General features: G+C 46.8%; 1 long non-coding RNA gene across 1 annotated transcript in view; it reads right to left on the reverse strand.

The window, feature by feature from the left end:
- LOC119378233 (uncharacterized) overlaps nucleotides 1-7,342 on the reverse strand; it is a 48,341-nt gene extending 40,999 nt beyond the window's left edge. Inside the window, exon 1 of the long non-coding RNA XR_005180960.2 lies at nucleotides 7,269-7,342. This is a non-coding gene — a long non-coding RNA (uncharacterized LOC119378233). The remainder of the gene's footprint in view (nucleotides 1-7,268) is intronic.
- Between the last annotated feature and the right edge of the window lie 11,818 nt (nucleotides 7,343-19,160).

Genomic DNA, 19,160 nt, shown 5'->3' on the forward strand with positions numbered 1-19,160 from the left:
GACTCTCATTGAAAACAAACACTTAAGATGAGTAGCTTGAAAGACTTGCGCGATAAGAAAGGCATCAACAAACAACTGTCTTGTCATATACACGCGCTCGTCCACAAATTCCCTTGTAGTCTGACAGGGGGTACTTGTGCGAAAGCGAACTACTAAAGCGAACACGATACGTCTGGAAGAGAGAGAGAATAGGATGAAATCAAGTGTATAGACACCGTTCACTGTCCAGAGGGCGCTGTGTAGCTCTCATTGAACGGCCTAGTGTCGCTGACATTGGCCGCTAGGTGCACGGAGTAAGTGAGGCGCGCACGCGTTCCCCTTCTAGACGCGCTTGCCGCGTTCGCATCTTGTGCGGCCACAGCTCAGTTTTGCTTCTTCTGTCCGCTAGGCTGTCTGTCGTGGCGCTGCTGCTTGTCGCATGAGAAAACTCCATCACACGGCGCCTATTAAGAAAAGTACAGTCATAATATTCGTAAAACAACGTTTATGACAAGGGTTTCTGGTATTAACTATGATTGCAACTTAGTTTTCGCAATCGGCCATATAATTTCTCGGTATATTAGTGCTCGGTTTGCGACTTACCGCAAACCAGGTGTCGACTGCCTGCACTGAACAATGATGGAATGAAGACGGCGCGAAACAACTGGAACAAGTAGTTAGGTTCCCGGGAGATCACAAGCGCTTGTGGTATGCAGTGTAACCCTTCGTCCAGACAATAAATACCTCATTTGCTACGTAAACCGCAAACCGAGCATTAATATACTCGGTAAGCATATGACTTTACTGGCCGCAACAAGCACTACAGGCGCTTGCGATGTCTCGTCTGACTCTTTGTTTCTGTTGTTTTGCGCTACCTTCATTTCATAAGGGTTCAATGCAAGCAATTGATAGCTGTTGTGCGGTAAACCGCAAACTGATCATTAATACACCGAGCAAAAATATGGCAGTTAGGGCAACACAATAGTTTGTAGTGCATGTGGTGTGCCGCCTAACACTTTGTTTCTGTTGTAATGCGCTTCGTTTATTTTATCATGGAAACGCACCAGCCAGCCGAAATATGAACCCTAATTGTTGCGTTGAACGTCTATGCTATAAAAGGCGTCGCGTGAATGGCGGGAGAAAACGTAATTACGTCGACATTCTATCGTGAACAAACTTTGCTTGCTATATTTAATGTGCGCCAATATTTCCCACTGAATCCACACCAAACACTGCAATTTTGTGGAAATGAATACGCGCGCACTTTATTTCAGTGGACTCTTCGAATGACCCGCGGCTGGCGACCGGGCTAATTTCCTGCGTGCTATTTATGCGACAAATGCGCCTATACTTCCTGAGCTCTGCCAAAACGAAGCGAAAATCCACTGCGGCGCTGGAATAAAGGTCAACGCTTCAAGAGTTGTTAGCCCATGTGGTAGACTGTGCAGTTTTCCGTTCCTCACGAGAGTGCTGTTATCCCGCTGTACACTCTTAATTTAATTGCAAACCTAAGCAAGCTCTCACGATAGAATTATTCGAAAGAGAAACTTTCAGTCAATCCTAATGGTGACCGTATCAATATAGCGAAGGCGACCAGCCAGTGTAAACGATAAATTACTACAGAAAAATTTTACAGCAAAGCTATACATGGCTGGGGTTCCGCGCATTTTTACTGAGCGTAAAAGAAAAAAAAAACAGTGTGTGACACACAAATTGGACAAGTTCCGCCACTCAGTGCAGGTCCACTAAAAGTGAAGAAGGGAACACACAAGCGGCAAACACCTATTAAGCTCGTGCACGAAACGCCAAGTGCATGCGGAAAGCCAGACAAGACGACGCATGTCGCCAAACCGAGAATGCGGTGCAAGTTTCCATGCCGCAGAAATGGAAAAGCCTAAAGGAGCATTCGCTAAGTTCAAGTGGGACTTTCTTGACAGACATTTCGGATTTAGTCGCAGGGTATGTGTGATCGGCTATGCTTAGAAATTCTGTCACTTCTATGTCGTCTGCTAACAAGCTTCGTTGAGCCTCCACCTTCGCAGAGTGAAATGACTCGTAATTTATTTGGATATAGTAAAACCTCGTTGATACGAATTTCGCGGGGTTACGAAAAATATTCGTATCATCCGAAATTCGTATCAGAAGAAAACATCGAAAATTAGTATGCGACAAAATAAAGTTGGCATACGTTTTGATTTAGTGTTTCTCAGGGCCGCAGCGATGTCATCAACAGCTCTGAATGATTGCCAGTAAACTTTTTAGACGTCAGCGATCATAATTGTTCTCGTAAATATACGGTGCATGCGCGCGTGTGTAATTAATGTACCAGATGTGTTGTGACGCGTGACCGTTAGTAGCCCCTTCCTTATCGTACTACGCGTTTCTGCATGACATCAAAGTACTACGGCGAAAGTAACTTAAGAAGCGCTTTGCACGTGATTTTAGAATCGCTGTCCTTTGTTGCTGTTATTTTCTTATCGCAGTGGTGATGGGGGCGCTTTTCGGGAGACCTACGGCCGTGCCCGCACTGTCGGGAGGTTTGCTCAAAATTCGGGAGTCTCCCGTGCAAATCGGAGATTTGGCAGGTGTGCGCGTACTTTGCGAGGCCTAGCTCCTTCGCCAAGCCCGTCTGCTTCGTCATTGAGGTCTTCGTCCACCTTTCATGGGACTACATGATGGACCCGCAGCCCATGTTTCAGGCTTGTTTCATAGAACGTCTGATTGCGAGGACATGGCTTGCATCGACGTGGCAAGCACGTGTTAACGCAGTACAAAGACGCTGCTACCTCGAGCACAGCAGCACGCGTGAACGCGTTGGAAAAAAAAAAAAAAAAGAAACGCGACGTCATCGCCATAGGCGCATAACTGCCTCGAAAATTCGGGCACACAATCTCGGAGCTACGACGAGATTGTGCGCCCGCAAGACAAGAAGAGAGTTGATGGTCGCGCAGCGCGCGTGCCCGCACCCGCGCGGGATTGCCGCGTCTTCCGCGACAGCGCGGGCAGCACCTGTTCGTACCTGTGCGCTAGCGTACGTTCGTGTCAAACGTCGCGGGATGAAACTCGGTTCGCAACAACCGCATTCCAATATATTGCAGGCTAATGGGCCTTGGCCGCGGGTCCACAGAAAAATTCGTATCACCCCGAAATGCGTACGAGCCGTGATCGTATCACCGAGGTTTTACTGTATACGGATCCCAAAGCGAAGTTGTTCAGTCATCATATCAGTCAGTTATTGGCGAGCCCGTAGCTCTTATCATGCGGTAACCGTAGCGTTTGAGTCTGCAACAATCAATGCATATAAAGGATGTAGCCATTCGGCTTAGTGCGACCGAGACAAGCAATTTTTTTTTTCAATATTCATGGGCCTAATTTACAAAATTCAGGGATTCCACTCCTGCGCCAACTGCGCCAAAGTGCGCCAAATTGTATTTACTGCGCCAAAGTCTCAGGTTTAGGGGCGTCTATCACCGGCAATCGCACCGCCGGCGCGTCAGAACATGTGCAGCTTGATTTTGGGGCTGCCAAAGTCGCAACCATGGACCAAGAATTATTCCGCTGAATAAATAGCGCTCGTGCGTGCGTCCCGAGTAAGCCACAATGCCATGCATGGTGCCGACGCAGCTTCTGTTCTGCAAGTTGGTTCTACAGCAAAATGCGCTCTCCGCAGAGGCTCGTGACGTCTAGGCCTATCGGTAGCGAGAAAGTTGCGACGGCGATTCATCGGCGGACGTCGTCTGTTCCCGAAACGCTGCTGATAGCTCGTTTCAAGCGTCGCACGGCACGTAAGGAAAGCAATGTTCAGTAATAACTACATGCGTGCCGCTAAAATGTCTGTCACTTCTGTTTCTGGACATCGCGGAATGAAATCTGGGATCGCTAGCAGTAGATATGGAACAATATCGGATTTTCCTTGCTTCGCGTTTATGGAAGAGCACGCGAACGGTGGGAACGCGTTGACACTTTTCCTCAGATATACTTTATCCATGGATCTTCATCCAGAAGAGCTTTTTCATAATTCCTTCCACCAGCACATCCGAGTTTGTAATCACTCTGCGGTAAATACCCCCTAAAAGGCCCTGCCCTTTTGAGCTCACGAGCCATGGTTCCAATTCGAATTTTTTGCTTGCTTTTTTAAAAATGTCATCTGATTAATAAAAGCATATCTCCTGGTCGGAGCAGCCGCAAATGCGCTGCTGTAGTGGGCCCGTCGCTGACGGCCCACAGTGAAGCGGCTGCGCCATGTTACACGTCCGCCCCTCGCGCTCGAGGGTCAATAGCTGACGGTTAACAAAACTCACAGTTTCGCTTAAGGGCGAAGCAATGAATGCGATATTAACAAATTGTATTGCTAAACGAAGTAAGGCTAGCAGCTAACTCTTTTGGATCCGATCTCGCGTAACTCAACAAAACGCTGGTTTAAGGGGGATATGGCCGCTCCAGCAACCGAAGCGTTTTCGTGCTCTGAGTTCTCTAAACGCGAAGTAAGCGTTGAGAGCACAGCAAGTTTACGAGCCGTCTCGTGATGCCTCGAGATAGCGCGCGCGCAAGCGACAGTGCCTTTCGAACGATGCGGTTGCCCCCCCCCCCCTCCGCTCCCCTGGCGTCCCTTCATGCTCCTTACGAAAGACGGGCGGGGCGTTTCCTCTACGTTTCATGAGCAATCGACGGCAGGCCCGCACGCGGGAAGATGTTATCTCATACGCTGTCCGTGCGACGGAGACAAACGGCCGGCTAGTTTAATCTGCGCTTCAGCCGCGTTCGTCGCCAGCGCTCGCGAGCTTTTACCCGCAGCTAGAATGCGCGTGGTGATGTTATTAATTTGGTCTTTATACGGAAAATTACGGCAACGGCGACGGTAAAAATCCGCCTAGAGTGTCCATATAATTGCTATCACAATAAAAATAAAAAAAAATTGAGGAGCTGTGAAGTGGATGATAAGCGAAGCCGTTTCGCGCATGGCACAAAGGTGACATGGTGGAGGACAGTTTGGTATGTAAGGCCAGGTTGTTAACGGCCAGGCTGTTAACTTTCAATACGCAATAATAATGCGAAAGCCTTAGATGCTTTATCAAACACGAAAATTGACCGTCGGTGGCATTCGATTGGTGTAAAAAATAATCATGTGATGTCGTCATCATCACGTCATACATCGTCAAAACTTGTGACGCCAAGATGGCGTCATATATCGTGATGTCACGTGATGATGTAATCACATGACATCATCGCTTTACACTGCTTCCGTGGTCGGTGCACCGATCAAGGAGGTAGTGCAAAACCATGTGAGGTGCAGAAAGCTTGAAGAGAGGGAGGAGGAGAATCAACCCGTCGATCGAGAAGAAAAAGAACCTGGCTTTCGCCTTGGAGTATTCTTAGGGGAATGCATTAGGGACAGTGTGGCTCTTTGGCATTGAGGCGCTGCTGTACATCATGGAGTTTGTCTACCACGTCTGCTGATAACCACATAGATGTATTTAGAATTTTATTTCATAAATTGCAATTTTATTTATCCGGTATTCTGTTTATTTGCTAGTGTCGAAAATAATCGCTGAAGAGGTTAATCCAGAACACTCAACTGCATGAGTCCTTATTTTTTGCAGTTTACGGTTGGGTTTCGCATTTACCTACGCGTACGCGTTCCGCATAGGAATGGCCGACACCGCAGCTTGTGACCACTGCGGAAGTGATGAAACGATTGAGCATATTCCGTGCGACTGTCCACAGTACTGTTCGCAAAGTCAGTCGCTTTGCAACACGCTTGATAAACTGGACGACCGAACTCTTTCGGAAGAAAGAATCCTGCGCCACCGACAGGACTTAACGTCACAGAAGAAGGCTGTGCAGGCGCTAATGCGCTTTCTGAGTTCAACCGGTCTATCGGAACGGCTCTGATAGGACGTCCTGCATGTGTGTGCATGTGTGCACTTTTTGCTTTGTTTTTATTTTATCTCCCTCTCTCTCTGTCCTCTTTCCGACCCCTATATCCCCACCCCTGTGCAGGGTAGCAAACCGGTCACTCGCACCAGGTTAACCTCCCTGCCTCTTCCTTTTAATCTATTTCTCTCTCTCTCTCTATTTTTTTTTCATTAGCGAGTGAAGTATGGAGTTCTCCTGAGATGATTTTTTCCGTGAGAATTGCAATGAATCCAAATATTTCTAGCCTTCATAAGAGCCCCATAATAATTTTCAGGTGCTTGAATGTTAATGCAATATGCTTCTGTAGTGCACTCCAGGATGTAAAATTTGCTGCTCCAGAGTGCTCCCAGATGCAAAATTATCTCCTCCAAAGTGCTCCAAGATGAAAACTTTTCCTGCTCCAAAGTGCTCCAAAACGGAAATTTTGCTGCTCCTAAAATTGCTCCAAATCAGAAGTCCTCGGTAGCATCGACTGAAAATTTCTTTTTCGCTAGTGCTCGTTCACATTGGTAACATGGCTTCGCTAACGATATGTCCAGCGTCATGTATGTACTTTCCTTTACCCACTGTGGTGCTCAATGATTGTGGCACTCAGTGGCCTAATTCACAAAGCTTTCAGTTCGCAAGTGCTCTTTGCCATTGGCCAGCCGGCTTCGCTATTGTTATGTCCAACATCAGGATTGGCTGAAACTTTCGCTTACGAACAACTTTAGCTTAAGAAGTTTTTGCGAATACGGGCTCTGATACCTATAGCACGAGCCCGCGTGTTCGATTCCTAGCCTTTACAGCCACATTTCGATCGAAGTGGAACGGTCAGCTTCTGGTTGCTCTACTTCACTTATCGACTTCTACCCTGGTTCTAGCTTTGTTTCCGCGCTTGCGCTGACATTCGAACCAGTCATTTAAAGAATGACGATCGCAGAGGCGAATAGATATATAAGATGCGTGGCGTTATTGAAGCATTAAGCAGTGTCGGGCGCCCGACACTCGTCATAGCGATAGGCGCAAAAAAAAATGAAGAAGAAGAAGAAGTCGATTATTGTCGCGGCGATGGCCAACTGCTGACAGCAGCGTAGAAGCCTCTTGAATACGGGCCGATTTATTAAAAAAATTACTGCATTAGAGCTTGAATCGCAAATACGATTTACGAGCGACAACGTAGTTTAACGCCTACGTTCTATTTGCGGGTCATGTACAAGCGAACCCGCACACAGCCAATACACTTTAAAAGTGTGGCAGAAGTCTCTAAAAGTGTTCAACAGTCTGGAAGGCTGTTCAAAAACAGGCAAATGAAATAGTATGGGCAGCAGACCTATATGTGGCACAAAAGTTGAAACACAACCCAGTATAAAATATAGATAGGCATAAGTTACCTTCAAAGGGAGTCGTGAAGTGGAGAAGTTTGGAAACAACCACACGGCCCAGTTTGATTGTGCTTCAGTAAAAAGTGCAATATGGGTGAAAATACATAAGCAAACGCGTGCAAAGACAATGGTTCAGTACATCTTATAGCCGCTGTGATTAATTAATTAATTGATTTATTTATCACATATTCAGGGCCACAGACGTTACAGAGGAATATTGGAAGCACCAGCAACATTACGTGACTTTGGACGCCTTGCTACAAAAATGCAATCTTGAATTATTTGTATATTGTACTCGTGTGAGGCCTACGTACCTAACTGTATTAAAGGGGCCCTGCAACACTTTTTCAGCGAGGTCAGAAAACGCTGCCGATCGGAAGTCGAGGTTCCAGAGAACACGCGAGCCAAACATTATAGAGCAGTATGCAGCCCGGAATTTACAATTACTTCTCAAAGTCAGCTAGAAATCATTCCCTCTTCTTTCTACAAATGATGCCATATAACCAAATGACCGCGCCATATACTCAAAGTCACGGTCATTGGCTGATTTGAGCATCGCGTGCCGCATAGTTACTGCGACCGCCGCGGGAGGCCGCCACATGCTCGCGCGCGCTCGCGATCACACTGAAAGTAGGCCGCGCGTTCGAAGAAAAAAAAAGAAAATCACTGCATCTCCACTAATGTGAATCATGACGAGTGGCGAAGCACTGGGTATCGTACCGGTATGTCACCGTACGTCACCCACGCGTTGCCACTGCGAATGTAAATTGAATGACATAAAGTGTGTATATATAAAAATGTATTTATTTGGTTCCTCTTTAATGCTCTTCTATTTTAATCCTCTTGTTATAATTCGCATACAAACGTAGTAGCCTTTAATTATTATTCGATTTCATTTTTATTAATATATTTAAGGAGTGTTTTGAGTGCTGCATATAACTCTTATCTGAGACTTCATAATCGTAACCGCAATCGCAACTTATAAATCGTATATCGCCTTGAGTTCTGGATTCCGTTTTCTCTTCATTTCGTGTTTACTTTTCGTTGTGCTGGTGTTCAGTTTCGGTTTCGGTTTTGTGTAGCGTGACGGACGCCGACAAGGCTAGGCCCTAAGGAGCTTCGCCCCTAAAAGTGTTCAAGGTGATGACGCGTGCTTGACGTGACTTCCCCCGTGCCATCCCTTCCTGCTTAGCTTCCAGCGCGCTCGTCGGGACGAGAGAAGAGAGAAAGCAATTACAGACTGCGACAAACCTCTGCAACTCCGCTCGTACCTGACAGATTCTTAAAACTTTTGCGGCGGTCGATTCGTGAGGCAATAAACTTCTTTAATAAGGCCATTCGATGGCTACCTGGAAAAGTGTTGCAGGGCCCCTTTAAGGGAAAAGCCTCCGCTGTTGAGTATTTTGCTTAGATTTCAGCATGTCAATCACTCACTCACTCAATCAATCAATCAATCAATCAATCAATCAATCAATCAATCAATCAATCAATCAATCAATCAATCAATCAATCAATCAATCAATCAATCAATCACTCAATCAATCAATCAATCAATCAATCAATCAATCAATCAATCAATCAATCAATCAATGAAAAGCGTATGTGTCTTCCCGTATTCGCTATATTTTTAGTAATTCTTTTTCGGGAAATGTTTCGAGTGCTTAATTTATGATTCAAGCGCGGTGGAACTGCAGTCATCTATGGTTAATACCCCTGTCACACGGGGCAACTTAAGTGCACTTTGAGGGAGTGCACTTCACCGCTAGTGTCATTTGCACGCTGTCACACGGGAACGCTTAGGGACACTCGCTGAGAAGTGCACTTGCCGGCGAGTGCGTTCGCCAAACTCACTTCGCTGCGACGGAGTGTCTAGCCTCGGTAGCAGTGGCTCGAGAATTAATAAGGTATTATCCGGAGCCGAGTTCAAAGCATTTTTTAAACTATCGTTTTCGCTATTAGGAATATTCTGATGCATTAAAACATACTATACCGCAAAAAGCTACTATGCTATTCTCGATCTCAGGCACTTTACAGCCACGACCACCAGCGGCATGCCCAGCACACGCCGTACAATGGCCGCAGCGCCGCGTTTGTACGTTAAGTCTATTTTAAGGGCTGCTTATAGATGTAACACATTATTGCTTAAGAAACATTGCCTGAAATAACAAAAATCTGTTGTGGTAGTTAAGTACCTATCGCCATTACCACCATTTCCAAAGTACACTTCCCCTTCTCGTGTAGCGGCGCACCACCAAAGTGACAATCTGGCGGCGCAAGTGCACTCGCTCAAAATGACACTAAGTTTGCCAGTGTGACCGGGGTATAAGTCGGCTTTATCCCCCCCCCCCCCCCCCATAAGGAACATATATATCTTCAAAACAATGGGGCGCTCGCCACCACAAAGAACATATAGGCGCACACCGCCGTGTGTCAGTTTCACTCCGCTTTCCGCCGGGCCGGTAAAAGCGTGCGCAGAACGAAGTCAGTTTAGAGCACGGACCGCATTTCTCGCAGTCAAATCGTCTCGAGCGCGCTAGGAGTGTGTCTGTTCCGCTTTAATTTTTGTTTCTTGGCGCGGCGAACTAGCCAGTCGTGTAATAAGGCGTCGCATCACAATGGAGGGAGCTGGGGGGCAGATTGATGGAGCAGCGTGGCGGCTCGCTGTTGGCGGTGGTCCCTCGGCCGGTGATGGATGACCTCAGCGTGGCAACCAAACGTCCCTCTGAACCCTCCGCCCCTCATGGGAGGCGTCGCGCGTCGCAAGGCGGCCGTTTAGGGCGACCACAAGCCTCCGATGTGCACCGCCGACACTGCCAGGCCCGCTCGAACGCTCTCCATATAGAGACGGAAACAATAGGATGAAAACAACGCAAGAACAAACATTTCTTTTTTTTTTTTTTGCTTCGCCGCGGGACCAGGCGAGGCTAAAAGTGATTTGCAACGCGCGCATTAAACAGTCTTTGTAGTACATTCGATTCGCACCCACGTTTCCTTGTTTTATGTACACAACCGCCTTCTAAGAAAGAATGTCACACGGACTGCAGTTTTACGATCCCGCAAAAGAAACAAGCCGGAATGCCCCCAGAGCAAGCTTTTTGAGAGCACGCGACCACCGTTCATAGGTGAGTGTGCGGTAGACGGGATGAGTCGTATTTCGCCACCAATTGTTTTTGAAGAAAGTGTGATTCGGCACGATTAAAACACCTTAAGGAATTGCGAATGTTCCCCGGCGCTTTTACAGCAAAAATTCCGTGCCGCAGACGTCTTTGTTTGCATATTATGAGGCAGACAAACAACCGCGAGGGCGGAAGCCATAAACTATATAAACTTAACGCTAGCAGTTATACACCTCTTGATAGAAAGCTTTGAATAACACGCAATGGTCAAGATAAAGCTCGAGAACAGGATTTACCTTTTCTTAAAAATTCATTTTCTGATTGACCGACTGTTCTTGCGAGTGTTATGTTCTATGCGACAATTGACTGGTGCACATTCTTTACGAATCACTCACCCGTCCCAACTGTGCGAATGTAGGCCAAGTTTTCTCATGATTTGCACGTGCGTCCTTTAGAGTCAGACGGCTCATCGGAATGATTGCGTGCGAACGTTTACTGAACAATTTGATTTGCGACTGTATGGGAAGGTTCTGACTTCACATACATATGGGACGCCCTTCGGTATTCATACTTACGCTTGAATGGTTTACAAGCTAGAGCAAAAGTACGGCAGATCCCACGCACTGTGGGAATCGATGTCGTGCGAAGCAGTCAGCGAGAGGCTGCATACGTCGCCCTGCTTCGCTTTAAAAAGGGGCTCTGCAACGCTTTTCCCAGTATTCATCGAATGGCTTCATTAAAAGAGCATATTGCCTCACGAATCGACTACCGCAAACATTTTTAGGATCCGTCAAGTACGAGCAGAGTTACAGAGATTTGTCGCACGGTTCTGGCGCTTTCTCTCTCCTCTCGTACCAGCGAGCTCGCTGAAAGCTTCACAGGGTGGTGGTGGGCGGATGACAAAGGGGCAAGAAGATGCGTCCTTTCGTCAGCGCGCTTCACGACCTTGAGAAACTTCTTTTCTTTCTTTTTCTTCGAACACGCGGCCTTTTCAGTCATAGAGTTTCCTATAGATACAATAGAGGGAACTCTGGCGCTAGTGTCTATGGGAGCTGCAACGCATGGCGCTTCAGCCAGCATGGGAATGATGGGTACTACACTTCGTCTAGTACACTTTGTCTAAACTTCGTTCTTTAGGCTCCGTTTGGCTCTGCGTCGCCTGCATCCACTTTGTCGCAAGGCGAATTTCAGCAAAAGTCAGCAGTTCCACTTCACCACTTTAACCTTTTTAGGCTAACCAATTCAAATCTGGTCACTAAGTTTACAGCATTCCATTCTTTTTCCCGAAATGAACGCCAAAACACAGCAATAAACAAAGCCACAAGTGCGTTCGAAGCCGTAAGCATGAAGATTACGCAAATCCGTGTGCCACCCATCATTCCCATCGTGGCTGAAAGATTGCAGCGCCGGAGTTCCCTCTAGGTAATTGTAGGAAACTATTTTTTCAGTGTGATCGCGAGCGTGCACGCGGGCACGTGGCGCCATCCCGTGGTGGCAACGGCAATAAGCAGCTCACGATGCTCAAATCAGCCAACGGCGGTGACTTTGGGTATATCGCGCAGTAATTTGGGTCACGGAGCAAGAATTCTTGAGGAGGCGAAACTGCGCTCGCTCGGGCGCCCTAATAAAGTCCCGAAATCGGGCACAGCGCTCCCGCGCCCTCTGTCGTGAGAGTCCGCCAGCGGAGAAGGAAAAATGCGCGCGTCCCTCTCACCGCGCTCTCCGACGAAGCTCGTCGGTTCAAGGCCATTCGTCACCGATTCGCCGTTCGCGCCCGAATGGATGTGTTTTAACGCGACAGCGTTAACGAGCCCGTTTCGCAGAAATACCGGTGTCGGCGTCGGTGTCGGCGAGGCTAGCAATTGGGAAGGCGATGCGCACAGGGCCCGATTACGCTATCGCGTTCTACTCTCAAAGGCGAAGCTCAAGCGCACTCCAAGTTTTTGCGGTAAATTAATGAGAAAAATGGCGTCACATACAGGAAGATTACCAGCGTGATATATTTTGTACAACCTGAAATCTATAATTTTTGATAACGTCAACTCAATGAGTTAGGTATAATTTATTTCAACGAATGATGGGACTTACCCTATATGCCATCAATTCAGATTTAGGTTGTTGCGGCGGCCGCATTTGGATGGAGGCGAAATGCTAAAGGCCCGTGTGCTTACATTTAGGTGCACGTTACAAAACCCCAGGTGGTTGAAATTTCACATTGTCTTTTTTTTTTTTTGAGAACAGCAGACAAGTACCTGGGACAGCGCGCGGAAAGATTGAGGGCACGGCATCTCGAAACAACACTGGCCGTTTCGGTTTGTCAAGGAGAACTTCGCCACCAAGTTCTCCATAATAGCGCCGCCTGTCTATGTCACTGTCCGAGACGTGCTTCTCGCAAACGTAGTCACGAGGCGTCAGCTGTCGGTCATTTCTTGGTATGGCGCGAGCCCACGCTTCCAACCTCACAGGGTCTCTAGGAACTTTGAAGGTAATTACCTTCTCCTTGCAGGACGCGTACCCACTGCTGCAGTTCGGCACGACACATTTCCGCCCCATCCTGAAGTAGCACTGGTCGAAATCTGCAAAGCACTCTCCTTTTTCGCGGCGTGAAAAGCGCGCGCAAACATCGAGGAGTCGGCTCCGCCGGCGCAACGCGCGGAAGCCACTGAGAGCGCTAAAGAGAAAAAAAAAAACCAGCAAATCGCCAAGGGAACTTTCCCTCCCAAGGCCACCTACGCACGCGCGCGCAGAACATACGAGCGAGGAGCGAGGGGCGCGTGCATGCGGCGGCAGACGTCGTCTGCTCATGGGCCGCTACTAGCAGTTCGTTTCAAGCGCTGTACGGCCTATAATTCCGGCAATATCGATTAGTAACTGCAACTAAAGTATCTGTCATATCTACCTATTGATGTTACAGACAGAAATCTTAGAAATTTTATAATGTATGAGGCGCTATCACGATTTTTATGCGTCACGCCCATAGAAGAGCATGTAAAAGATGGCAACAGGCCGAAAGCGTCATCTGTCGTGCTTCGGCGTAACCGCATTCCGCCGTCACGCTATCGCGCCGCCCTCGCGCGCTGCCGCGGCCGAGAGATTCTCCTCCTCAAATACTTCTTTCTCCGTGAATTTGGGTATATGACGTCATTTGTAGAGATAAGAGGGAGCGATTTTTAGCTGACTTTGAGAAATAATTGTAAATTCCAGGCCGCGTGCTTCCAGAAGCCTCGACTACCGATCGGCAGCGTTTCCTGACCATGCTGAAAAAGTTGAAGGGCCCCTTTAAAAGAAGTGATGTCATCGATGTGGTAACATGGCATTCATTATTTCATGGTAGTCATGTATGCATGCATGTACGTCCTGGTACAGGGTGATTCTTTCAGAACTGACCTATTTCATTGGGCTGTAGTTTTGTTACAAAGTATGCGATTTCAATGCGGTTTGCGGCAAAACATTCAGGAAGGACGAAAATTTAATGGCTCTTCCCGTTAGTCCGGCGCAGCTTTCGCGTCAGCCAGCGGCGGCGGAAGTTGGGGACGCCAGGTTCATCACGTTACGTTGACGCAAAAACCGAGCACCCGTGTCGCCTTGACGCATGTGCATTTGTGAGCACCCGGCGCCCCTTCGTCACGAAGAGACGCGGACGTGGTGGAGCCTAACGTCGCCGGCGCGGAATGCAGCATGCCGCATTTCGCGCCAGCTGCAGCCGGCGCGCTCCGACGGCCGCCGGACGCGTCGGTCGCGTTATTTCTTAATTATTCTTTCTTTCGGCTCTGCACATAAAAAAACGGACGGGCCATTAACATTTCATCCTTGCTGAATGTTTTTGCCGCAAACCGCAATAAAATTGGATAATTTGTAACAAAATTGCGGCCCAATGAAATAGGTCAGTTCTGAAAGAATCACCCTGGTATACCATGCTAATGAATCTATCGCGACGGCTTCAAGACGTTTGCATCACGTCATTTGTGTTATTAATGTTATGATACAGATGACACGAGTGTAATGAACGATCACGTCGTCACCTGTTGCTCTTGTTCTTCATACACGCACGTCATTGTATGCACACTTTACAATATAGCAAGGCCATGAAACGGCCTCCATGACATCACGATGAAGCCTTGTCATGTATGTAGTGACGTACGTGAAATGCATTTCATGCGTTTCATGTCATGACTTTAATTGATGTTGGCCATGCACTAATGTAATGTCATGTGATGCCAGTTTTGTTACATACCAAGGTAATGAAACGACCACGAGAGCACCAAACCATGCCATGCATGTCATGATGTACATGACATGAATGACATGATATTCATGTGATGACCTGTCATTTCTGTTCCACATGTAGTCATGTCATGCCGTGTCAACTTTGGTAAATATCAAATTCATTTAACGGCCGCGAGAGACCACAGACAGACAGACAGACAGACAGACAGACAGACAGACAGACAGACAGACAGACAGACAGACAGACAGACAGACAGACAGACAGACAGATGATTCGCCAAGAAATTTAAAGCGGATGGCTTCTCTACGGCGTAAGGCGCTCTAACCGAATGCTTTTCCTTAGGCCGGAAGCAAAGTTTTATACATGTTGTTATATGAAACGCGCTTAATTTTTTTCTCATTGAAACCACAGCAAAAGAAAGCAGAGCTATTTATTTATCTGTTGGGTATAAGTGCAGCAAATAATGTATGCGCCCGTAATCGTGAACTTACGAAAGTTAGGAAATTCAGCAAGACTATATTGTAAACTGCAATACTCCATACGGCACAATTTGTGACATATTTCGTGAAAAAAAAAAAAAATACCGATTACAAAGCGGTGTTAAATCTCGTTATTTTCCATAGGTAAATATCAGCTATAGGTTGTGCACGTTCACCAAGAATCGAGTGACTCGTCGAAGGTACGGTCTGTTTAGCCCTAATCCTGTTGCTTACATTATCGCTACCGCAGAATGTACGCCTCTCCTACCGTAATCTTTAGACGATAACATGTGCGTCACGCCGATCCCCCGAGTTAAAATTCTTTGGTGCTCTTTCACACAATCAGCTTCATTCTAAAAACAGATTTTTTTGCGTCTGCGTTCGCGTTGAGCCCTCGCAGATCTTCACTGTTCAGTGATAACTGTTGAACGAATAAGTTCTGTTATTTCTGTAAATGTCAGTTCGGCACGTATAGCCGTAGTGTGAGAGAAAGTGAGACAATGTACGTATGGCCAGTTTTAGAGTCACCTGAGTTCTCTGACCTGGTGCGCTTACCGAAAGAAGTTCTCATTTTCTCTCCTTCAGCGTGCGTTTCCAGTAGTATCGTAGCATTGGTGCAAAAAGCGCGCCTTCTAGTGTTCAGAAATATTTCGCCCCTGCTAAAGTCGTGCCACGTCACTGCATCAAGACATGCCCTATGGCTTCACAATGTCACTGAAGTGTGCAATCATTGCATCCTGCCATCACTAATATGGGGTTGAAACTTGGAAGAAACTCGAGAGAACCTTAAGGACCGCACAACATGTGATGAAACGGAAAATGAAAGAAGTAATGTTTAGAGATCGGAAGACAATAGAATTGATTACAGAACAAACACGGGCACAGGGTTGCCAGATCAAAAAGACAAAAAATAAACGAGACATCGGAAAAACTAAACAAAAAGTAGCCAGCTTGAGACAAGGGCAGTAAAGGTAGCAAAAAGTAGCCACGCGTGCGTGAAAATAACTGCGACGTTTTTATTGAAATGGCTAACTGCAGGAGCCTTTTGGTGGAAAATATAAATGAGTGCAGCAAGAATCCTTCAAAATTAAAATTACTTAAATTAAAACTTTAATTGTTGACTTTAGCAATAATTTCGTGCAGCATGACGAAGTTTCTTGCGCTGTTGCAGAAATGACACCCTCTTCACGCGTCTTGCGCCACTCTTTCAAGAGAAGTAGAAGTACCTGCCTTGTACAGACAACGAAAATGAGTACTGCATGAGTGTGCTCAAAATTGCAGTTGCTCGGATTGAAGCGTAAATTGGAGTCACGTTCAATCGTTTCTCGCGTGATGACGAAGTCCGAGCAGTTAATATTCCCGAGTCGCTACCTGTACCAAATTTTAAGGAATAACACAGACAGTTCGTCGGATATTCGATTTTCTAATGCCGATGAGTGGAGAGCGTCTTGAATGCGGAGCGCTTTCGATTGTCCTGTTCACTTGCAATTACAGTTTGAAGTCGCGTTCTGCATTAAGTGGTCTGTAAAATGGAGCCCCATGCAACAGTTTTCCCCCCGAGTTCCAGCCTCGCGTATCCAAAACTCTTTTTTTTTGTGCGTAATGCAATCGCCAAATTCAATTTTGAGAGCTGGAAACACGCCTTGGTCGCCATGTTTCGACACCTCATGCCCGAACGCCAGAGGCTGCGACGCCACAAGATAGGGATACTTTGGTTCAAATAGAGGGAACAAGAAAGTAGCCAAATAGTACCCAAGCAGCCAAGACGATTTTTTCTGCTGCCACCGGCATAAAAAAGTAGCCAAATTGCCGCAAAGTAGCCAAACCTGGCAACCTTTGCAGGGGTAGCCATTATTCTAGTTGACATTAATACAGAAAATATGGACCTACACTGTTAATCAAATCCCATGTAAAGTGCGAGATATAGCCAGGAAACTTGACCTTTTTTATTTTATGTTTGTTTGTTTTTTGTTTTATGTTTAGCGCTTTATGCGGGACCTTATTAAGAGTGTAAGCTGGCCACGTGATGCATAGGACAGATAGGACGTGATGTAGGACATAGGACGTAGGACGTGATATAGGACATAGGACGTGATGCATAGGACGGCATTTAGCCATCGTCAGTTAGAGCAACAGATTGGACACCAAGGGATGCGAAACACAGTCGAGGACGGCAGAGAGTTAGGTGTGGTGATGAAATTGAGAAGTTCGCAGGCATAAATTGGAATCAGCGCGTGCAAGAGAGGGTAAATTGGAGGCCATTGGAAGAGGCCTTCGCGCTACAGTGGGCACAGAATAGGCTAAGGCGGACGATGACGATGATGATGATGTTACTGAGATTGTACGCTCAGAAAACAGGAAGCTTTCCGAGTCAAACGTTGTCAAAATATTAATCGTCGTCTCGCTTAGCGCTGATGATATCGGTTTTTCTCACTGATCTTCTGCTACGATTACTAGTCGTCTATTTTTTTTGTTACTGAATTTGGCTGTTGTACCGCAGTAGTGCAGAAAGGTTCATGTACGGTTTCTGTATAACCAGCTCCTCTTTCTCTTTTGTGAATATCCTCTGTGTAACTTCGCAGCAGCAACGGAACGTTTCAGTACAGTTTTTGGTATCAGGGAGCCAAGAAAACAACTATCATCCTGCGCTTTGTTCACATGCAACAGTCGGGGCTGCGAATCTAGTAAAATAAGTATTAAAGCAGACTGCTTGTGAAACACCGATCCCACTTTTGTGTGAGGCGTTCTTTTCGATCTCGGTGGCTTACAAAAATAAAAGCGCTAAAGGATTCGACGGCGTTGTTATCGATAGTTTCAGGCACCCGTACCGGTTGCTGCAAGTTATCGGTCTGGCGGCTGGCTGCACAGCCACTCGACCCGCATGACTTATTAGTGTAGTGGTCTGAAGAACGTAGCTTTCACGCAATTTGTGCGCGGTGTGTTAAGTATACACTCCAGGACAGGCATATTTCTCTAAGCGCGATTTGTTATTTCCGTCAGGACAATTTCCCCGCCTCAAACTCGCAGAACTTCATGTAGTCGGTGGGGTCGACTCGCGCTTGCCAACGCCGCGCGCATTGTTCAAATAACTACTTGACCGCGCGGATGATAGTGTCTAGACTCTGCCCCTCAAAGCCGGGCCGCCACCGTAAAAAGCAAAACAAAATAAAGAGTTGGAGCCTCGCATTTATGCAAATCGCCCTTGACCTGGCACACTTCAATGGTGGCTCTCCTGTGATGTCGGCGCGTTGCACTTATGAAACAGATTACATAGAACAGATTGGTGGCGACATATCCAACTGCCACGACATGACCGATTATACGTGCACGTACCACCCGAGTGTTAGAGTGCCTATGTTATCTCGCTACTAGGCCGTTCTCGAAAGAACTGTCAATATAAATGTCTAAAGTGTGTGGTCACAACTCGTATCAGTAGAGTACTGTGTGCAGTTAGGGCAGATCTGAGGCAGCTACGACAATTAGTCACGCGTTAATCACACGCAAGGGCCTTTTATAAAAAGACCTGTGCAAGAAAAATCAGGGCTGGTATTAAAAAAAAAAAAGCTTTTATGCTAAAAAAAGCTGGCAGATCCCACGCATTGTGGGAATCGATGTAATGCGAAGCAGCCAGCAAAGAGCTGCATACATCGTCTTGTATGTCATTGAGGAAAATGCGTGTCATGGTTTTCATGTTAACTGCTATTATTTATGTTCGTCACACAGTAACGTCGCGCAATGCCAACTTCGGGGTCGATCAAGCTAGCGAAACGGCCGCCAGCACCCCATGAGCGTGGCACGTAAGTCATGCTGTACATGACATGCGTGTCATGATTTTCATGTTAACTCGTGTTTCTATGTTCGTCACACAGTCACGTCGCGCAAAACCAATTCCCGGGTAGATCAAGCTAGCGAAACGGCCGCCAGCGCTCCATGAGCGTGGCACGTAAGTCATGCTGTACATGACATGCGTGTCATGATTTTCATATTAACTCGTGTTATTTATGTTCATTACACAGTCACGTCACAAGATACCAATTTTGGTGTATATCAAGCTAGCGAAACTGCCGCCAGCTCTCCA

This window comes from Rhipicephalus sanguineus, chromosome 1 (genome assembly GCF_013339695.2).
Source record: "Rhipicephalus sanguineus isolate Rsan-2018 chromosome 1, BIME_Rsan_1.4, whole genome shotgun sequence".
NCBI classification, from domain to species: domain Eukaryota; kingdom Metazoa; phylum Arthropoda; class Arachnida; order Ixodida; family Ixodidae; genus Rhipicephalus; species Rhipicephalus sanguineus.